The following is a 9,647-nucleotide window of genomic DNA, read 5'->3' as shown; positions in this document are numbered from 1 at the left end:
CTCAAGTGAGATTTAAGACTGCTGAGGGGCTGCAACAAGGAGTTGTTAAACAGCCGGGGACAAGTAGAGTTTCCAATACAAGAGTTGGTTGGATGTAGCTCTCGGGACTGGTCTTATGTCTCAACCAGGCTCATTAAAGTTAGAGTTCAAGAGCACATTCATTCAGCAAGACGCTCTCGATGTCGGTTTATATCACTGCTGAAGAAAGGGTTATGGAACCCACCGGAAATCGCTAGCGCTATGGGTTTTCAATAATGAAGCGGCGCAACCATCATTATGATTGATGAGGCGAGTGATTGTTGTTCTTTTTTCAGAAACAATATGATCGGACTAAAACTCCTAGTAGGATCAAACGATGCTGAATTTAACTGTGAGAAATTAATATTACATATGAGTACAATAAACATATGAATACAATAAACTAGGGCATTTACGCCCAACATAATCTCCCACTTGTCCTAGTTTAGAAACACCGTAGACCTAAACTCTGTAGGTGACCCTAAAAAACTTAGCCGTGTGGGTTTTTGTAAAAGGAACAGCAATGTTTTGCTCGAAAGGTATCTGGGTCACTACTACGTCAACATGGTGTACGATTTTCGGGATAAGGTGGTACTTGTGTTCGATGTGCTTTCCCCGTTTATGGCTTCAAGGTTCTTTTGAATTTGCATTTGCATCGTTGTTGTCACAATACAAGGTGATGGGTAGATGCATATTTGGAACAACTTCCAAATCTGTCAAGAATTTCCTCAGCCATACTGCTTCTTTTGCTGCTTCGCAAGTAGCTACGTATTCAGCTTCCATTGTGGAGTCAGCTATACAGGTCTATTTTATACTTCTCCATACTACTGCTCCTCCGTTAAGAGTGAACACTGATCCAGATGTAGACTTTCTAGCATCTTTATCAGTTTGAAAATCAGAGTCAGTGTATCAGTAAGGATCAGATCCTTAACACTATACACGAGCATGTAGTCCCTAGTTCTCCTGAGATACTTTAAGATGTTCTTAACGACAGTCCAATGATCATGTCCAGATTAGACTGGTATCTACTGATGATCCCTACTGAGTAGCATATGTCAGGTCTAGTACATAACATTGCATACATCAGGCTTCCAACTGCGGAGGCATAGGGAATATTTCTCATATCCTCAACTTCTTGAGGTGTCTTAGGATATTGTTCTTTTGAAAGATGAATTCCATGTTTGAAAGGCAACAGACCCTTTTTGGAATTTTGCATTTTAAATCTAGACAACATTTTGTCTATATAAGATGCTTGAGACATCGCTAGTGTCCTATTCTTGCGATTACGAACAATTTGGATCCCAAGAATATACTGCACATTTCCTAAATCTTTCATTTGAAATTGTGTATCTAGCCATTGCTTAATGTCAATAAGATATCCTACATCATTCCCAATGAGTAGAATATCATCGACATAAAAAACTAAGAATGCTATAATAGAATTGACGATCTTCTTGTAAACACAAGGCTCGTCAACATTCTGTTCAAAGCCATAAGATTTGATCGCAATATCAAATCTTATATTCCAAGATCTAGAAGCTTGTTTCAACCATCGCAGTATCCAAATTTGTGGTGAATTTGAGAAAGAATGAAGGTTGGGAAGAAGATGAACAATAGAGTGAATTTTGCAAAATTAACCTTTTATTTCACAAAATTCTTAACCATTTTTATGCCAATATCATCTCTATTTATTAAAGAATAACATGCAATCCAATTGCATCAAAATTTGACAACACAAAATGGTTAATTATGAAGAAGACAACCAAGCTCCTAGCTTAGTTAGTGGGAAAATTAGTGGAAAAATCTAATCATCAAAAATCAATTTTAAAATAAATTTTTCGATGAATTTCCAAAAATTGAATTAAAATTGATTTTTAATTTTAAAAAAATAATTAAATAAATACAAATAATTTAATATTTAATTAATTTAATTTAATATAAAATTATTTTAATATAAAATAATATTATTTTTTCCCACTTGTCCCGATTTTTCTAAAAAACGATATGAATCCCTATTCATATAATTAATATTTAAATCATATTTAAATATTATAATTAACTCTATTTATCCGTTAGATTTGTAATTAAACATCGATATATCGTATATATCTTACTTTTATTCCTTAAGCCAATAATTGAACGGTTCAAACTCATTCACTACACTATCTAAGATTTTAGTCCATTTATGAGCTAGTAGAGGGACCTAATGGACCTACAAATCATGAGCTCCAACGATCCGAGATTAACCAGCCAAACTCTTTAACCTAGTTTACCAACATTCGTTAACTAACAGGACACTCCACTAAAGCCCGTAGCTGCATTCTCCTCACAGTAGATATATTTGTGTCCATTTGATATAACCGTCATCGATAAGTCAATCCTTCACAGGTCGTTCATAACTTCAGCTAGGTCAATTACCGATTTACCTCTGAGTTACATCTTTTCTCCTTAAGTACCACTGTCCCTCTAATGAACAATTGATTTAGGATCTAATCACTAAATCCATTCCCTCTCGAGCCAGTGAGAGGATGGAGCCCCTTGTTTAAGACCCGGGAACAACATTTAAGAGAACAACCTTTCTACTATCCCTCAGTTAGGTTGGAGTGAATTCCGTCTTGCAAATTCTATGTCCCCAGCTATCTACCCGGTCTTATCCCTGAAATGGGAGGAATATTGAGCAGTGCTATTGAGCTTACTCTCACCTATGCAGATCAAGGGATAATTCTGAATAAATAGGAGTTCATAGATAGCTCAAGATTCAGATCAAGTTATCTAGGTCATCATTAAGTTAAATTAATCAGTGTTAATCGTAAACGGTATTAATACGTAAAAGTGATTATTTCAAGGTCAGTCTTACACAATCTTATTATGTAGAATACCCCCGCTCACATGTCTCTACATGAACAAATTAGGATCACTTCATTTATGACACCTTACACCATTTGTAACAATCATGAAGCGGGTCATATTCAATAGTGTCTCCGGGAAGAGGTACCCAACCTGATCCATGTACTATAGACTATTTAGGCTACTTAATCGAACTTTGATCCTGTTTATGTCTCCACATAAAGTCCAAGTACTCATTATAATAGCCAAGGGTTCATAGTTTAATTGGATTTAGAATAAATAATTAATTCACTTGAATAACTTCATATGTATTAAAATTTACTTATTTACAAAAACTACGAGTTTTAGGACATACAACCCAGCACTTATAACCAATTGGTTTTACATCATTTCGTTGATCTACAAGTTTTCAGACAAAATTGAAGTACATAGACTCCATTTCGAGGTCCATGGCTTTGACCCACTGATCACAGTCCACATATTTCATCGCCTGTTTATAGGTCGATGGATTCTCTATGCCGTCATCAGGTATGATGACTTGTGTTTCTATTAAACCCAAGTAACGGTCAGGCTGCTGAACAACCCTTCCACTACGTCAAGGCATTCTCAACTCTTGAGAAGTATGTGACTAACCTGATATACTACTTTAATAGATGAACTAGCTCTATCTATAGCGTCTTTGGAAATTTCATGCAATACCAGTTTACTGTGAGATTGATGACTTCTTATGTGGTCTTTCTCTAAGATGGTGGCATTTGTCGATACAAATACCTTATTTTCTTGAGGATGATAAAACAGACCACCCCTTGTTTCCTTTGGATAACCTATAAATAGGCATAATTTTGAATGATGTTCCAATTTCTTGAGATTTTGTACCAACACATGTGCTGGGTAACCCCAAATTCTAAAGTGACATAAACTATTTTTATGCCCTTTTCCATAGCTCATAAGGTGTTTCTAAAACACTTTTAGATGGAACATTGTTCAAAATATGCACAACAGATTCAAGTGCATATCCCCAAAAGGAATCAGGCAATTAAGCATAGCTCATCATAGAGCAAACCATATCTAATAAGGTTCTGTTTCTTCTTTCTGATATACCGTTCTACTGAGGCGTACTAGTTGTAGAGAGTTGTGACTAGATCCCGCTTTCTAACAAATAGTCTTGGAATCCTATGTCCATATACTCTTCAGCTCGATCTGATCGAAGTGTCTTTATTGTTTTACCTAATTCATTCCCAACTTCAGCTTTATATTCTTTGAACTATTCAAGAGAATCAAACTTGTGATGAAGCAGGTAAACATGATCATACCTTGAAAAATTGTTGGCATAAAATATACAATGATTCAAGCAAGGTTCAAGTCCATGACCCCATTACCAGTTCCCCGGCAACGACGCCATAAACTTGTTGGGGCATAAGGTATACAATACAATGATGCCATACAACGCATGGATGAATGTTGGTTTATGTGATACTACTAATAGATATGCGTTAATAATGAATGTTCTTGTAGTATGCTCTGCGTCGTCACAAGTTTCCTTGCGTTAGAACCATTGGAACCAAGTATAATTCCACCGCAAGTTTCTTGGTGTGATCCTAGGTCGAACACAGGGACTCTTTGAGGTTATTGCATTATATTTGTGATATATGCGACCAGGGGTTTTTCAATTTAGATAAAAGTTGTGTTTACAAGTATTTAAACATGCAATAATAAAGTAAATTGCGATAAAAGTAAAATGTGATCAAATAAACCTAAGCTATGATGATACAAGATACAGGTTTCATGATACAATATATCGAGGTTGAGACTGACTGTGAAGATTATACAAAGATCGCGTTATGTGGTGGCAAGTCTTATGTGTGCAGTAAAAAGAGAAAAGGTAATTAGTACAAACATCGCAACTTTATTAATTGCGTTAAAGGCGTAAATACGGTTCCGTTTTTTCCTTGGCTTACACTTCTCGGTGATCAGCCGCATTCCCACATCTCTGTGGTGAAACAGGGACAAACGTAATGAACGCAAGGTTGCTTCCATCTCTGGAAGTACTTCTCGCTTTAGTTAACGCATTCTTCTAACCTTTTCTCGACAGATCAGAATGTCATCTTCACTTCTGCTTTCACAGGTGAAGATGTCGTCTAGCATGCTTTAACTAAACATCTTTATTTCTTTAGCACAGATTAAGTTACTTGCTTAATTCATATTAATTACCAAGGTATTAAGAAAACATCATGGAGAAAATGATTTATGGAGGAACGGAAATAGACAGAGAAGTGGAGATGGAAATGATAAAGACATTCAATAATACTATTTAGTGTCTGATACATGGTTGGGAATGAAGAGATTAAGAAAATGAAATACAATCGATGAATGAGAGTTAGAAACAAATACAAATAAGTGCCAACGTCTTGGCACAGATCTGGAATGGAAAATTGCTTGCCAGCGTCGATGGAGTGAATGGATGGATGAGCTTCCCTCTCAGGCTTACTCAACCGGTAAATGGGATCTAAGCACAGAGCTTCTCGGCGGGGCTTTGGCAGAATTGCACTAAGACTCACCTTTTTGGCCTTGTCTCTTCTCTTTCCGGATCTTCTCCGATTAGCACTCAGATTAACTCTCTCTCAATAGCCTCGTATCACTTACCCCAGTATCAAATATGTTTTTTCAGTGAATTGTGTGAGGGTATTTACAAGCGAAAAGCTTTGACTCCCTGACTTGTGATCCCCACTGTATTGTTATGGAAATTCCGAGAATGGTGGAATAATTAATCCTTCTGTTATGCAATCAGACCGTCAAATATGCACAACAGTTAGTTGTACACGTGTCGCAATCCTCCATCTTTGCATTGCTCATTTGCATCTTTCGATCGTGTGTCTGCATGCGGTGTTTTTTTTTTACCACATGCAGTTGAAGTTCAGCTCTGGATCAACTATCGCATTGTGTCGTCATTGCGTTGATCGTCTCTTCAGTATTGATTTGACGGGTGCAATGCAACAGAGATGCGTTGTTCAATTTCTCTCTAAGCCTTGATCGCAAGCGGTGACTTGGTTTCCTGCAAAACAGACTAGAAATAACCTTTTCTACCATCTTGATGTTAGTGGGTGTATTTGCGATAATTTATAATTATTGTATTTCTTAGCTAATATTCACACAATCAACGCATATTTTCTCTCTTTTAGCCACAATATCTGAATAAGGCAGCATAAATAACTTGTATTTCTACAAGTTATCATACCCCCAAATTTAGATATATACGTGTCCTCTAGCATATCTTCTACTAATGCAATAATGCTCAATTCCTATCCTATATTTTTTCGTCGATTGGTTGCTCCGAATGTTACACTTAGGCACATTTCTTGACAACATAATTTCCTCCTATCCTTGCTAATTCTTAACAAAGCTCTACTTTATTCTTCTATATAACAAAATTCTGCTCAAAGATGCTTTTCTAGTTTAAAAATAGAATGTTTACCTCTTCTTTGTCAAAACAATTTGATATGTCTATATGTGGTGGTCAAATTTTGCGTCATTTATTTAGAGACTGTTGACCATGGTTACACACTTCATTTTGGCTTATTCCCACGGGTGTCATGCAAACATCCAATTTCGGTTGTGTGCCAATTCAACTGTAACTCATGCTATTCAGAGGAGTTGTCTCTTGCATTTATTTTTCTTTTGTTTCTTTTTTTTTTCCTTTTTCATTTTCATACTGCGTTGTTCTTGGAAACCCACCTTCGTTTTGGCTTGCTCCCACGGGTGTCATGCGAACATCCAACTACGAGCAGGTTCCTTTCACAACTTACTCATATCAGGTTGGGATTGTTTTTTAGGTTTTCCCTTGCGCTAACATTGGAGTTTTGTAAATTTTTTTTTTAATGAACGCATTTTCTTAATGACCACATATTCTTGATCTCATCTACTCAGACCTTCCCCACCCCCAAATTTAGAGATGCGCAAGGTCTTCAATGCGTTGTTTGGATAGACTAGATAAACACTTAGAGAAAAATTTCAAAAAGAAGGTTTGAGCAGAACTTTGAGAGATAAAAGGTAAAGTATTGCTAAGCTACGAATTAACTAAGTGTTAGTCAGAATTTAAAAAGTATGGGAAATGTTTCTAAGTATAAACATATTATACATCATGGCAGCGCAATGAATAACGCAAAAATAAAGGATTAAGAACATCGCAAATATTGACAAAGGATGATAAAGAAAAAGGCACGTGCAATGAATAATAATTGTATTGATTATTAACAAAGTATACAAATAATTAAAAATTAACGCAATACAAAATTTGTTGCCTGTACAAAGAATCAAAGAATTTAATTAAATAATGAATGAAATTGTCTTTTAAATTTGATTCAGACGGGTGCACGATTAAAAAATTACTTCCATTAACGTAAATACACTTTTGCTAAGGACGGGCAACAACACATGCATCCTCGCAATACACCCCTAAATTCAACGCATTTCTGGAGGATCGGGCGCACGGTATTGCTACCAGTGCAACACTACCTCAACAAATAGTGCATTTTCACTAAGGACGGGCAAAGAACACATACGCGCGCAACACACCCCTCAACGCAACGCATTTGGGTGTAATGGACACAAGGTGTCACTTGTTAACACACAATGCACACATCATTGCATTACATATCGGTTTTTAATTTTCTTTTTAATTCATCAAAAATGCAAGTCGAAAAGACTTTGCGGTGTTTACTGTTTCAACCAATCATTCACAAAAATTAAAGAACAACACTACTAATGCTTACAAATTAAAGGAATTAAACATGACATGAAAACTTAAATTGAAGAGAATTACATAAAGCATTAAAGGCTAATTCTAAAAAAACAGTAAATGCGTAATTTAGAAAGTAGTAAAAGAAAAACTGTAAAGAAAGCAAATAAACATAGATAGGGATGCTTGATTGAAAGAGGTTCTCAGAATTACAGCAATCGCTTCCCCCGCAAGCGATTTAATCCTGCTTGCCCAAGTCAATGGTATCCATGCGTCGCTCGAAGTCGCCTCCGTAGTAAGGCTTAATCCACTGACTATTGACTTTAAACGCATTGTTCCCGTTTAAAGTTTTTAGTTCCACTGCGCCGTGAGGAAAGATAGTCTTGATTCGGAATGGCCCGGACCAGCGAGGCTTCAACTTTCCTAGGAACAATCGCAAACGAGCGTTAAATAATAATACCTGTTGACCTTCGGTGAATGTCCGTCGTTTATGCAGTCGTCATGCCACTTCTTGGTTTTCTTTTTATAGATCTTGGCATTTTCATAGGCGTCCCTTCGCCATTCGACCAGTTGATTCAGTTGCAGCTTTCGGACTTTTCCCGCACTTGCTAAATCAAACTTCAGCTTCTTGCATGCCCACATCGCCTAATGTTCCAACTCGAGCAGCAGATGACAAGCTTTTCCAAAGACTAGGACGTACAGGGACATGCCAATTGGTGTTTTATAGGCAATCTTGTATGCCCACAATGCTTCATCAAGCTTGGGTGACCAATCCTTCCTGGAAGTATTGACTAACTTCTCCACGATAGTTTTGATCTCTCAGTTAGAAATCTCTGTCTGCCCATTAGTCTGTGGGTGATAAGCAGTCGCAACTCTATGGCTGACGTTAAATTTAGTCAATAAGTTGGTGATTATGCGGTTGATAAAGTGAGAGCCCTCATCGCTGATTAAGGCCCATGGCGTCCCTATCGAGTAAAAATATTCTTCTTAAGAAAATTCGCCATTGTGGCCGCATCATTCTTGGCACATGCGATGGCCTCAACCAATTTTGATACATAATCAACAGCCACCAAGATATAGTGATGACCTTCTGATTGTGGAAATGGGCCCATGAAGTCAATTCCCCAAACATCAAATAATTCAACCTCCAAGATTGATGTCAATGACATTTCATTCCTTCTAGACATATTCCCTGTTCTCTGGCATCTGTCGCGTTGCACAACGTGGGCATGGGCATCCTTAAACAGTGTTGGCCAGAAATAGCCACACTGCAAGACCTTTGTGGCAGTCCGCTACCCCCCAAAGTGTCCTTCGTAAGGGGACTCATGACACATCTCTAGAATGTGCTTGACTTCGTGCTCAGGAACGCATCGACGTAATATGTGATCAGGACCAAGTCAATACAGGAATGGATCGTCCCATAAATAAAATTTGACATCATGTCTTAGCTTCTTCTTCTGCTGGTATTTTATGATTTTTTCCGTGTTGACTAATTTTGACCTCCCGAGCATGAATCCACATTCATTTTCTCAAAATTCAAATCAAATTTGAATATAAGATCAGTCAAAGTTTGACTTTTCAAAGTCAAAAGTCAACTCTTTGACTTTTTACATCTTTGACCATTTCCATTATTTCCGAGCTTCCGAATATGAACGTATTCATATTCTTGATATTTAAATCATATTTAAATTTTAAAGCCGTATCTCTAAACTAAAAAAAGCGACCACTATATCACATATGCTTATCGGTTTCTCTCTCCTCACCTAATTCGAACAATTCAAATTATTATATCATACTGTTATAAGTTTATTCCATATGAGCTAGTAGGGGAACCTAATAGACCTATAGATTCTGGGCTCCAACGATCTGAGATTAGCTGGCTAAACTCTTTAGACGGAGCTAATCAACATTCGTTAACTAACGGGTCATTCCACTATAATCCCGTAGTTGCACTTCTCTTATTATAGATATATTGTGTCCATTTGATATAACCATGATTAGTAAGTTAATCCTTCATAGGTTGTTCGTAATCTCGGTTGGGTCATAA

This window comes from Benincasa hispida, chromosome 2, assembly GCF_009727055.1.
Source record: "Benincasa hispida cultivar B227 chromosome 2, ASM972705v1, whole genome shotgun sequence".
In the NCBI taxonomy this organism is placed as follows: Eukaryota; Viridiplantae; Streptophyta; class Magnoliopsida; order Cucurbitales; family Cucurbitaceae; genus Benincasa; species Benincasa hispida.
The sequence above is the reverse complement of the archived record's forward strand: the minus strand, read 5'-3'. Positions refer to the sequence as shown.